Raw genomic sequence first — 14,456 nt, 5'->3', positions numbered from 1 at the left:
CCGATGTGCTTGGAATGTTCTATAAATCTTTGTGCTCTTGCCATAGTTCATTGGGTTTCATAATTTCCTTACCCCTTCCCAGTCTAACTGGATTGCAGAGTTAAGTTTATGATTATAAAATAAAAACAAACAGTTGTCTGTCAAAAACAAAACAAACCAAAAACACAAATGGACTACAAAGCAACACCTGATTGTTTAATCAGACTTTGCCAAGGAACTAAAAGCTTAATAGAAAACCTTCTAAATAAAGATTGCTGAAATTCCGCCCTAGCTGGCTTGGCTCAGTGGATAGAGCATCGGCCTGCGGACTGAAGGGGCCCGGGGTCGGTTCCAGCCAGGGGCACATGCCTGGGTTGTGGGCTTGATCCCCAGTGTAGGGTGTGCAGGAGGCAGCCAATCAATGATTCTCTCTCATCGTTGATGTTTCTATCTCTCTCTCCTTCTCCCTTCCTCTCTGAAATCAATAAAGAAATATATTTAAAAAAAAAAAGATTGCTGAAATTCCACTAGTTTCCCCTTATAGGGCCATTCTTTCCAGTGTCCTGTAATGGATAAGAGTTGGCCTTTAGAACACACAGACCTTGGTCAAATCCTTACTTATTAGCTGTTAAGCTATCAACACTAAGCAATCTTGAACAAGTAACTTAATCTCTTTCCTCAATTCCCTTGGTTTGAAATAAGACTAATGTCACTTGCCAAACTGAGCTATTATTAAGATTAAATGAAATAATGTATAAATATGCTTACCGTACAGTTTTTTTGTACTTAATAAATATCAATTGTTTTCATCATTGTTGACATGAAATATAGAAATAGGACAAGGTCTTTGTCATAATAATTGAGATCATGGGGTCAGTGGGCATGGTTTGCACTTCTAAAGACTCACAGAAGTCGTTAAGTGAAAGAAGCAATAATTCTTCTCTGGCTACTGAGACTGCCAGAGGAGAGGCCTGGTTCTGTATCCATTTCATAATACAGAGCCAGCCTTGCATCTCGGCTGTTAATGAGAATGGTGGTATCTACTTCAGGGGACCCTAGCTCAATTCCAATTGTTTGGTTTCTTTTGCATCCCCATAGTTAAATGTTATGACAATTTATAGGGGATTGAGGCTGGTTAGAAGATTGACTCATTCCCTACCTATGGCTGCTCTATTCAAAATGAACATTCTACATCATTAGATGCAAAATGGCGATTATATTATTTGAGTTATTTCCCTAGTGGTTCTTCTAAGGATCAAAAACTTTCAGCCTTGATCTTAGTATGCACACCTCTGTCATGTTATGGTTTAACTCCATAATTATATTTTGAGCTAGATATTTCTTAACTGGTATTTTACAAAGTAAAAGGAGAAATAAATTGAGTTTTTTTAAAGGTGCAATTGTGACATTTTCAAGAGAAGCAGGAACATTCTGATATAAACATGAAAACTTTCCTTCTTCAGAGGATTCAGGCCAATTCCTGAATTTTATCACATCAAGGAACTCTGCAGTGGCTTCCTTGAGATAAACAACATGAAGAGTAAAAAACAGTTTCATAGTCATTGATGTCTTTTTAAAGCTTTTATTCTTTTCTTCTTTTCTCTACTCCAAACTATTTTCTCTTAGAATTATTATTTGAGTAATGAAGATACACATATAAACTTAATTTCTTGCATTAAAAATACAAAAAATCCCAATAGCACGCAGCATAGAGCTTCATATTTTCTCTAAACTTCTCTATAGTTCAGTACAAGTAAGAATCATGTAGGTGATATTATTCCTCAACTTCTACAACTACTGTGAAAAAAACGACTTTTCAGGGAGAATGTCTGCTTTTATAAAATAAGACTCTGGGACATGCAGAGCCTCTGCGGAGTGAGAACTATTGTTGAATTTCATTTGGAAGATCTCAGGTGTATATTATACTTATTTTTCTCTGCTTCTGAGTGATGAAAGACTAAGTTAAATCTTCTTGTGATTAAGCTTCAGTTTGTGGATATAATATTATCTTTTAATAATGAAACTGTTTGGTATAAGTTTATCCTGATTAACATCTGAAATATGGGGAGTATTATTACGTGAAATTCTTAAAGCATATGTGGTAAGAAAAAGTAAGAAATGTTCATGGAGAATAGAGTTTTTCTATGTTGAATGCAATGCAGTTCTCACACTACCTATCTAGACTTAGCATAGACTTCAAAGGTTGAGGGCACTGTCTTCCACAAGACTTTAGATACCAGCCCCAACCTCTGGGTTCTCCAGAACTCCAGTGCGCCTAACTGGCTACAAACTCAGGGGGTTCCACTATCCTTCAGGGTCAATAATTCACTAGAACAACTCACAAAACTCAGGGAAGTTCCATACTATGATTACATTTTATTAGGAAGCATGCATATGAAGACCATCAAACAAAAGACTCAGGGCAATGTCTGGGAGAGTAATTTTTTCATGTCAATACATATTGTTCTCTAACGTGATATTAATGGCAGCAAAATATTCCTTTATTTGGATGACATATTTATTCAAACTACTATTTGTGAAAATTTATTTTAAATATTTTTTTTGCTTCAGTGATTATTCTTGTATTTAAAACATTGTACACATTTCTGGTTATTCCTTCCAGTTAAATTCTTGAAATGGAATTACCAGGTGAAACAGTATAAACACTTTTAGGGCTTTTGATGCATACATTTCCTTCCAGTAGTACACCAATTTTCCCTTTCAGTCAGGTGTTCAAGCTTCTGGTTCAATGCACCCTCATTTAAAAAAGCACTACAACTTTAAAAGGTAAAAATCATATACTGTAGTTTTACACTTACTGTCTTTAAAGAGTTTAGTATATTTTTCACTACTTCTGTTTTGTGTTAATTGAATAGGTATATTTTTCACAAAGCTTTTCTTGTTCACCAGGTAAAAGCTTTTCAACCTCTTCTGAAGTTGCAGGACATTTTATCTTTGCTTCATGGAGCTATTTTCACCTTTGTGTTGCAGCATTGCATGCAAATGTCCTAGCTCCTCCTACATGTGAGGTTGAAGTCTGTCTCTTTTCCTGGATCCTAGCACAGTGTAACATAAAACAAGTGCTTAAGGTATATTTGTTGCAGGAATAACTGAAACTCAGATTTATTTTAGCAGATACTAGGGTAAATCAACTGATCTTGATGTAGGTGTTATTTTTATTCATGGTTTTAAGGATATTTTTCAAATAAAATATCAGTTTTTGACACGGTCCTGTGTTGATGAGTTTAATTTGCTAAAATCCAGGTTAAAGCATCATGGATTATTGCTCCATTATCATATTTCTTCCTCGTTTCCTCTTATTATTGTGCACTTACTTGATTCTACTCCAATTACACACTTTCATCCAATGCAATAGCATATGAACTGTTGGTTCCAGCGGCTCTCAACCTGTGGGTCTCGAACAATGAAAATACATCCTGCATATCAGATATTTACATTACAATTCATAACAGTAGCAAAATTACAGTTATGAAGTAGCAACGAAAATAATTTTATGGTTGGGGGTCACCACAACATGAGGAATTGTGTTAAAGAGTCGCGGCATTAGGAAGGTTGAGAACCACTGGTTAGACAGTACAAACTTTACTATGTGTCGGAATCACCAGGAGGGCTTGTTAAAACAGATTAATGGCCTCTACTGTCAGAGTTTCTGATTTTGTAGGCCTGAGGTAGGGACCAAGAATTTGCATTTCTGACGCAGTCCCAGGTGGTGCTGATGCTGCTGGTCTTCAGACTACATTTTGAGAACAACTAGTCTAAATGATATTCAGCACGTTCAGGATCCCCTTGGAAAGAAGCAGCCGCTGCTTCTTTGCATAATTTTTCTTATGAAGTGTGTCCTAGCAAGGGATGAAGAAATGGACTTTGAGAAGAGAATTTTGCCTATAGCTTTCGTAAGAGGACTGCCTTAATGCCTTGCATTTTCCTCTTGCTGGGAAACCCTCCTGTAGAGATGGCCACCACAGTTAGCATTTTAAAACTTTTTCTACTTTAAAGAACCGCGTGACTTCAGAAGAGCGAAGAGAGAGAACAATGAGAAAGGACAACTGTGATGGATGCGGGAGTGGCGTGCAGATGTGATCAAACGAGTTGCATCAAATCACCAATTCTCGTGACCCCCAAATATAGAAGTTGGCATGTTGGCTCTACCTGAGGCTGTCTCAGAAGGGAAATGTCATGAAAGTAGAAACTGCTGCTTAGGGCAGCACAAGTCCCATGCGGGCTTCAACTTCAACAAATTTTTTTTTTAAATGTGTGCCAGCTTCAAGTTGGCAATTTGGAGTTCACTTCACTGTAGTCAATGACGCACCTTCACACAGTAAGCTCAATAGAGACAAAGAGGTGCCTTGCAACTGCCAGAGAGAGAAAAGAGTCCTCTGAGATGAAATGCTAACATAAGAAGTGGAAATGGTTTGTCATCGTCGCAAGCTGGCTCTTTGGGGTTCACTTTCCTATAGTGAGCGAACTGTAGTGTGGTACCCTAGCAAAAGAGTCTCAATGAAATTAGAACGATCGTTTGAAAAGGGCAGAGAGAGAGGTGTAGAGAGAGAAGGAGAAGAGAGTTCTTTCTTTTGTGTGTGGGTGATAAGAAGCTTAACAAACGTGGAAAAATGCTTTGTATGGATGTGAGTTTTCATGGCAGTCTCAAGCTGACACTCCGTTGCCTTTATTATAGACTAAGCTATGTTAGCAAGCAAAGGATAATGGAAAGACAGAGTGCTGGAAACAACAGTCAGATGGAGAGAGGGGGGACACCTTTTGACAAGAGATGTTCTGTAACTAAAGCAACAATATGCATTTTCTTTGTGTTTTTCACACACTGTACTCTTTATACGGAAGGCAAAAAAAAAAAAGTGAGTTTTTCCACGAGCTGAATACTCGTCATTGTTTTTTAAAATGATTGTTGCCTTTATTATAGACTAAGCTATGTTAGCAAGCAAAGGATAATGGAAAGACAGAGTGCTGGAAACAACAGTCAGATGGAGAGAGGGGGGACACCTTTTGACAAGAGATGTTCTGTAACTAAAGCAACAATATGCATTTTCTTTGTGTTTTTCACACACTGTACTCTTTATACGGAAGGCAAAAAAAAAAAAAAGTGAGTTTCTCCAGGAGCTGAATCCTTGACATTGTTTTGAAATGTGATTTAATAGAAATATTAATTTTTACTCATAAAATAATGTCATCTTTTATGTTTAGAGCCATGAAAAGTCTGTGACTATAAGAGAAAGGGCTTGAGTGTGTTGAAATATGAATCATTTTTAAAAGTTTATTTCCCATATATTACAGTGGGAAAAATTAAAGGGACTTGTTTATTGGAAAATGAGTCAAACAGCCAGACTCCTTGCTCTTTTACTTTCTGAAATATTCATATTGGTTAAGCTAGGTCAGAATTGGGGGGAGAAATTGAGGGATTATATTAAATAATTTGCCACCTTATTTCAATTGTTAGTTTGAACTTTACTCAAACTTTTAGGTTTGTTTTGTTTTTCTTCTACTTACAGGAGACTCCATGGAATCATAGAAAGTGAGGTCTGGAAGAGACATTCAATATGACTCATTGACAGATGCTTGAATTCACTGGACCGTATCTCCAACATACTGCACTCCAACCATTTCTTGAGTGATAGTGTCCTCATCAAGACAGCCAGCAGCCAGTTCAATGTTTGAATGTCTGATTTTTAGCTTGACCCAAAACTCTGTCTTCTTATAATTATTATACCTTGTTCTTCCCTTTAAGTCCATATTAAGCCAATCATTTTCTTTCTCCCTAATACAATACTGCTAATATTTATAAACAACTCTCACATCTTTAAATCTACAGGTTAAAAATCCCCAGGGCTTTTGTCACTGATGGTGGTATTTCAGGTGGTCTGATCAGTACTGAGTGGAAACGTCCATAATTTATACTGAAGCAATTTCAGGTCAATCTGACATTTGTGTTCACTTTACAGTATTGACTTCTGTTAAAATTATCAGTTACAAATCACCCAAATACTGTTTGTTTTCACACATGTTATCCTAAGAAGTCACATCTTTTTTATATTTTATGCTGACAGTTCATTGGATTCAAATATATGGCATGCCATTTATTTCTATTCAACCTCTTTTTATAAAAGTTCATTTCTGTTTGTGGAGACTTCTTAAAAAACACACAACTCTATTATTTAACACTAGAGGCCCGGTGCATGAATTCGTGCGCCAGTGGGGTCCCTTGGCCTGGCCTGCGGGATCGGGCCAAAACTGGCTCTCCAACATCCCCCAAGGGGTCCTGGATTGCAAGAGGGCACAGGCCAGGCTGAGGGACGCCCATTGGTGCACGATCAGGGCTGGGGAGGGACGCAGGTGGTTGGCCAGCCGGGGAGGGACCACCGGAAGGCTCCAGGGCATGTCCGGCCTATCTTGCTCAGTCCTGATCAGCCGGACCCCAGCAGCAAGCTAACCTATCAGTCGGAGCATCTGACCCCTGGTGGTCAGTGCACATCATAGCGAGTGGTTGAGTGGCCTTAGCATATCATTAGCATATTATGCTTTGATTGGTTGAACGGATGACCAGACAACCAGACACTTAGCATATTAGGCTTTTATTATATAGGATATTTTTTATCACTCTAAACATTGTATAACACACAAATCAGCATGCTATTCATGTATATTTGCATGTGTGTGCATATGTATATATAAACGTTGTTGTGCGTACATGTGTGTGGTTCTTCAGAATGTGGTAGTGATTGAGAGCTTATTCTCTAAAATCAAACAAATCTGATTCGAATTCTGGTTCTATCACTTACCAGCTTGTGACTTTGCCAAATGAATTAACTTTACAAAATCTCTGTTTTTGCTTGAGTGAATGGGTGCTTATGAGAATGGAACATGATAATGTGTATAGAGTGCTTAGATTAGCATTGTTCCTGAGACATGAAATTTACAAGTGAATGTAAATTTCTTAAGCTCACTAATTCTCAGTTTCCTGAGTTGTAAAATAGAGATAATAATAGTACTTTTCTCATTAGGTTGTTAGGGGAAATTAAGTGAGTTTATATATATGGGTTAGAACTGTTTCTGACATATAGAAGTTACTTCTTTAAGTTAGCTATTATCTTCATTTTGAGTGATATCCTCGTGGTCACATTTTTTTTTTTTAGATTTAAAGGAAGTCAATTAAATTTTTGAGTAGTCTTAGAACACTATAAAGTTGAGGAAGTTTGGTCTATTTCCCCCTTTCTAAGCAAAACTATTTGTAAGAAAATTATCTTCACCCTACTACAGGACATAGAGTGTTGGCTAAAATATACAATATTCTTCAAGTCTTTAATATAGGTACCTTATGTCACTTTTTTTGTATTCCACCTGTTCTCTTATGTGCTTTTCTAGTATAAAACGAATACCCTATTCACTGACTTCCTTACTTTAGATTCTGGTCACTCATTTACACTTGCTATTATCTTTACTTCTAAAATACATACTTCTAATATATCCTTTAAAACTGTTAATCACTCTTCATGGACGAGGTCATATTTGAGCTGAAATTTAAAGAATGAGTGAATGAATAAATGATTGAATAGTAACCACCATTACCTTTATTAGAATGAAGGGCACCTTCATTTCATGGTGCGTTGTCATGGTTTCAGGGGAATCGAGAATCTTAACTGTTAAAATAAACAGTTAAGATTCTGCAAAGGTTAAACATTCATTTCTTGCCAAGCTATTAAACTGGCAATTATGTTATTTGAAGTGTTTCTGCATCATGTTATGTTCCGGCCTTCATATGATGTCCAACCTGAATTAACATGACTGGAACAGATGCTAAATGACTGTACCCAAGTCACTTGTGTCCTATTTTACACTTCACTTCCCGAACTGTGCTAGACCAAGAGAACATTCGCTCTCCAGCTCCAAGTCACACCATATGTCTTCAAATTCATTGGATATTGGCTTGTGATCAGTTTACTACCCACCTGATCTCACTGTGGCTTTTTACAAATTCATTGGATATTGGCTTGTGATCAGTTTACTACTACCCACCTGATCTCACTGTGGCTTTTTTAAAAATTTAAATGGAAGGTAACAAACATAGCAATAAGAATTTAACTTATAAGAATAGGTGCTTTTACTTGTAAGTTTTTAATAGAATTAATTTTTTATTAGTGTAGGTCAGAATAAGTAGTAGTTTTTACTGGCTGAGGCATAAAACTGCAGAACATTTGTTAGTTGGTTTTGTGCAATGAGCTAAAATTGAAGGTGTTCATTGATAAGTTTATGAAATTCAGACAGGGCCTTAATTTATTTTTATTATAAACAAAGGTCTTATTTTGAAATTATAACATGCCAGACTACTGGGATAACAGGAGGAACTGTACTAGATTAAAAGGAAACCCTGGGTGCAAGCTACTCTCTGAGTGGTGATGGGTTGGGAGCAAGTCCTCCAAAGCTTATTCTACTCAATAGTGATCAAAAAGTCTTGTGCTTACTTCAATTTGCATTGGTCTTCTGACGGTATTTCTATTTGCCTTCCTGAACCGGATTTCCTTTAGAAAAGTGAAACATCTATGATGACAGGTCTAGCAGGAGTGGCTCCTGATTATACACATATGTAATCTGGGGCTTTGACTTGAAACAAAGCAGCAAATTAAACTTCAGGCCACATCCCTAGTTTCAGGACACTCCATTCAACCCACCTTCTGCATAGTGAGGTATGATTTCAGGGTAAATGTTCATTCTGTTGGCCTTTGGCATGAAAAGAGAAACACACACAGTGCTTTTCACAAAGATTGTTTTAAATGAAATATTTTGCCTCCATCATCTAGGAAATAGTAGTCATGCTCCAGATACAAGAAAACAAACAAAAAAGACAAATCCATAACAATGATCGTGAGATAATTAGAAACTGGTAATTTTCAGAGTATTAAAAAAGGATTGGGGCCACCCACTCATTTAATCTGGAAATGTGTTTCTGGGATCTGTACTGTACTAGCCACTGCGGAAAATGAGTTGATGTATCAGGCTTCTGGTAATGACAACTTTTTCTCGGTGATCTTCCTTTATGCGTTAGAGGTACTAGTAGGAACCCTCAAATCATACGGATTCAAATAAGAGACTTCAGGTTAAGTAAATGAAAGGCGAGATGCAGATGTGTGATTTGATGGTGATAGGATTTTCAAAGTCGACTCAGTTGAGAGAGAAGCCTGGTGGGGAAGAGGTAGCAGCTGTATATTCTCATAAAGAAACACTCTTTTCTCATCTTGCTTCCAGGGGGAGAGTAGTAATGAAAAAGAGACAAATAATACAACTATTCAGCTCATTTCTTTTATTAGCAGGTAAGTAGAATTGGTTCCAGATAAGAGAGGAAATTGAGTAGAATTTCCCAACTTCCAGAAGCAACATTCTATCTTCAAACATTTTAGGTGGCTAAAATGTGCTTTTATTTTCCAATAAAGCAAAAAATAATTTCCCCACATCTTTATTAGTGCCCAAGTATTAAAATAATTTTCTTTTAAAAGGAATGGGGTGACATATTATTAGGTAAGACTCCTTTATTCCTTGGTGCTTGTACCCTACACAACACACATTATTATTTGACGTTTGTTTTTAAATATTCTGGGAAAAGTTAAACCAACTATTTGTACTGAATTTGCCTTACTTTCTCTTGTATTCTGCAGGAATCTTCTTTTTCATTTAATTGCCTTATTTTTAATTTTACCTTCTTGCTCTAGGCTTTATATTGACTTTCAGTTTTCAATGTTTACACACGTTAGGTATTTGTAGACAGTTCTCATGTTCTCCTTAGTTAGCCAACTGTGTGTGCATTATTTATACTTTTAATATTTCCTCCAGAGTAAATACCTCTGGTTCCCTAATTATTTCTGTTGATTTCTTTTTTTCTGAACTTCCTGCAGTATGTCTCTCTTTTTCTCCTAATGAGATCCCCAAACTGAATGCATAGTCCTGCTTTATTCTCTCCTGGGTCAGAAAGAGGGGACTCTTCCTGTGTCCCATAACATATTTTTCTTTTGCACATGCAGTCCAGAATAACAATGGTCTTCTCACTTACCAGGTTTCAGTACAAACCTGCACACAATTACCTTCTGATATTATTTAAAATATTTTGGCAATATGAACTCACTCCCTGTCTTGTGACTGCAGGTGTTGGTAGCTTTGGGAAATTGTGATAGCTAGTTCTTTGAGGCCAGGGCTTTCAAATGACTGTGTGGTTCTGTTTCATGATGGTCCAGCACACCATAATCAGGGACAGCAGTAAGACCACTTCTGCCGCTACGCCAGGCCTCCACTGCTTCATAATTGATGAAATGTCAGAAAAGGAGGAGGAGGACTGGCAAAATGAATGCTTTCAGAACAGGGATGGGATTTCACATATGTGACAGGAAAGTGTCCTTTGCTTCATCCTCTAAAGAAATGTAATATGTTATTTCCACGTTCTCCTTCCTTTAGTCATTTACAATGCTGCCTTAATTTTCCTGAAATATCACTTCAGAATGCTGTTCTAAAATGTTCCTACATCTTTCCATTGCTTATGTGACCAAATCCAAACTCCTTAGCATAGCATTTAAAGGTCTCTACTGAGGTCAGCCCTGTGTCCACTTTTTCCTTTTTTAAGAATCCTGATTTTGTGCTCCAAGTGTATGTGCCTTTGTGTGTATACAATTCACCAGTTTCACATCTTTGTGCATAAAATTATGCTCACCATACAACTTTTTGTCTTTCTTTTTTAAAAAAATCCTTATCAAAGGAGGTGTTTACTGATTTTAGAGAGGAAGGGAGAGAAAGAGAGAGAGGAACATCAGTGTGAGAAACATCCACTGCTTGACCATCCTTGTAAAAGCCTTTTAGGACTCAATTATTTCTTGTTCTAAGATATAGTCATTTGACCATATTTTTCACTGTCTTAAGTTGCCAGACACCTCTTCATATATCTATAGTGTATCTCCAAAACTGCAAGATCCTTGACTAAAATAACCGTGTTTTAATTTTATTTATGTTGTCTTGCACAGAGTAAAATCCCTCAAGAACAACCAATGAAGAATGATTTCCCACACTGTCCATAGTGCTAAAAGGTAAAGAAACTGCCAAGTACCACAAGTGTTAAAAGTTCAATTGTGTCTCTTCCAAATCCATATGCTGAGCATATGTGCCTCACAATGTGACCTTATTTGGAAACAGAGTCATTGCTGATATAATTAGTTAATATGAGTTCACCATGGAGTAGGTTGGCCCCCTAAACCAATATGACTGGTGTTTTATGCCAAAGGGAGAAATTGGACACAGAAACACACACAGATGCGAAGGAGAGAAGCCTGGAACAGGTTATATCCCTAGCATCTTCAGAGGGAGCAGGGCCCTATGGCACCTTGATCTTAGACCTCTGGTCTCCAGAACTGTAAAATAGTAAACTTGTGCTGTTTCAGCTGCTTAGTTTGTGGTACTCTATTATAGCAGCCTTAGCATACTAACATAATAAGGTACTAATAACACTTTATGGAAATGATGCCCAATTAGTAGGACAATTATACAATGTCATATTTTTTCCCCTTTCTTTAAAAAGTTGATTTATATTGACTGAGAGACACTATATGAAATTAATAAAATGGTCTGTAACATCTCTTTGGATATAGGATGTTGTGAACCATATCCTGAAAGCTAAGCCCTCTCATTATGGCTACAACAGACAATTTCCTAAGTATATCTTCTGCTTTCATGGCCTTGATGTGTACATTTTTTCCCCTCTGAGATTTGCCACTCATGTTGACATAGATTTGTTGTGTGCAATGAAGTGACAAAATCAATGAAAAAGACATGTGACTCTACTTCTTGCAAAAAGACTGTACTTTTTGTTGCTTATTATGTTAACTTAAGGCCACCGAACTGTTTCTATGGAGATGCAGTTATTTCTTTGATTCATTTTATTCATCTTACAGCTTAGAGACTACTCTTGGAAATAACACATGTTGTATTTCCAAAAATTTCACTTTCATAAAAATAAACTTATGTGACTATATATCCTAAAATGATACACACACACACACACACACACACACACACACACACACACACACACACCAATAATCCTGAGCAATAAGGAACTTAAATCAGCAATTCAATTTGAAGGACATATATCATTTTTTTTCCATTTCTTCTTTCGATTAAAAAAAAATCCTATTTCTACTCATAGTAGCAAGGGATGTCCATTTTATCCCCCACAGTCCTCACACTTATATAAAATAGATAATATGATTCAAAGCTGAAACTTCTGGTTCAGGACATAGAGTGTTGGCTAAATAGAGAGAAACTGTCAGTCATAGCAAGGATGGTTACAATTTATGTGCACATGTGCATGCTTGTGAAAGAGAGAGAGAGAGAGAGAGAGAGAGAGAGAGAGAGAGAGAAGAAGGACAGGGGAGGAGAAGAGAGAAGAAAAGGAGAGAAAGAAGGAGGAGGAGGAAGGAAAGGGAAGGGAGAATCTGTACTATGCATGTGTACTGATATTTATGTATATGTGTATATGATGTACATGTACACTATTTCCAGTTAAAAATAAGTGTCACATCTATAGATTTGGATGGGTGAACATTACAGAACTTAGCCTAATGCTTGACACATAGGTGGCATTAAATAAATAAATGTCTTTGAGATGAGTTGCAGTGGTAAGAAATAATCAAGTTGTGAATTTTGTTATCAAAGCTGGAATGTATAGGTGAAATGATTGACCAAAAACAAACCTGAACAAAACTAACATAACTTTCAGAACTAGTAGCTCAGAACCGTAAAACAGCATGTCAGTGTAATTTTTTTCCCTTTCAGGAAAGTGAGCTAAAGAAGTGAGCAAAGCCCTAACCGGTTTGGCTCAGTGGATAGAGCGTCAGCCTGTGGACTGAAGGGTCCCAGGTTCGATTCCGGTCAAGGGCATGTACCTTGGTTGTGGGCATATCCCCAGTAGGGGGTGTGCAGGAGGCAGCTGATCGATGTTTCTCTCTCATTGATGTTTCTAACTCTCTATCCCTCTCCCTTCCTTTCTGTAAAAAATCAATAAAATATATATTTTTTTTTAAAAAAAGAAGTGAGCAAAGCTATTTTTAAAGTGTTTTTTAAACACTTTACCTAATGTTGTTTCCCCTCATTGCCCCCTTTCACATTTCTTGATTTGCTTATATACAGGGTTCTTCTTTTTTGTAGGAGCAGAGCAAAAAGTATCCTACAATTGATCAGAATCTTAATTTCAACCTTTGTAAGATTTGTTGTCTTTAATTAGTTAAAAGAATGAGAGGGTCCTAATATGACGCTAGTTGGAGGTAGTTGTGTGTTTGAGGACAAGATTTGGTCCCAAGATTTTTTCAACAAGTATTGCTATATTTTAAAAATGTCACATATTCTATATATGGTGACTGGGTTTTAATTTAATGCTTTTTTACATTTGAAGCATAAAGATATAATTAGTCGAAAGAGCAAGTCTTGGATGAGTCTGCAGGTGTTGGCAAGTGTTAGGCATGAAATCGGCCATCTGTGTTCATGAAAAGTTCCCTGTCCACCACCTGTCAGGTGTCCCTATTCGGTAAGAGGCAGGACTTGGGACGTTATGAAATAGTCTGATTCTGCGGGAAGTTTCAGCTAATAGATAGCTGAAGGGAGAAAGACAGTGAATTTTCTGTGTTCCTAATTTTTAGACCTTGCAACTACTAAAATGTACTCACAAAACATTATTTTAAAATAGAAAAGATTAAATGCTTATTCATTTTGACGTATAAAAATGATTAGGTGACTTTGCTATCAGAGGTTCTCAAACTGTAATTAGCATCAGAATACTCTGGGATAACTGTTGAAATGCAGATTCTTACATAGCATGTCCAGGATTCGGGCACTGGAATAGGGCCTGGAAATCAGTGATACCATTGTAATAGCCTGGTTATTAGTTGACAAGAAAGGAGCAAAGAGAAGGCCAGGTAATATGGACATGCCATTTGTACAGTTTGCGAAAAGCTGCAGTTTAACACTCTTCAGGTCTCTTCCCTGCAGATCGCTGGGGGAAGGGACTGGACTATAGACACATGCCCAGTAAGGTCTGGGCTCTGTGGGAAGGTGCCTGACTGTCATTCACACCTGGAAGCTGGAGAAGGTATTTAAAGTCCTAAACAAAGAAATCCCTCTCTCTTGCACACTTGGCTCTCTTGGGACTCTTGTTGCAGGGGGTGTGCGTTCACACTCTGCACTCACCCTCATGGCCCACAGCCAGGTGGACCCCACACACAACAGCCTGATGCTAATTGTAATCCATTAGTTCCAGCTTCACCCAGCTACATCAGACCCAGCTTCACCGTGGAACAGACACTCTGGCCACTGGCTTTGCTCCTAGCGCTACTGAATCCACGGGTGCCCACTTTCCATGACTGGTTTAAGGGAAATGGCACTTTTGAAAGCAGGGGATATAAGTATGCAAATAAAAATCA

This window comes from Myotis brandtii, unplaced genomic scaffold, assembly GCF_000412655.1.
Source record: "Myotis brandtii unplaced genomic scaffold, ASM41265v1 scaffold125, whole genome shotgun sequence".
Classification (NCBI taxonomy): domain Eukaryota; kingdom Metazoa; phylum Chordata; class Mammalia; order Chiroptera; family Vespertilionidae; genus Myotis; species Myotis brandtii.
Note: the sequence above shows the minus strand (reverse complement) of the source record.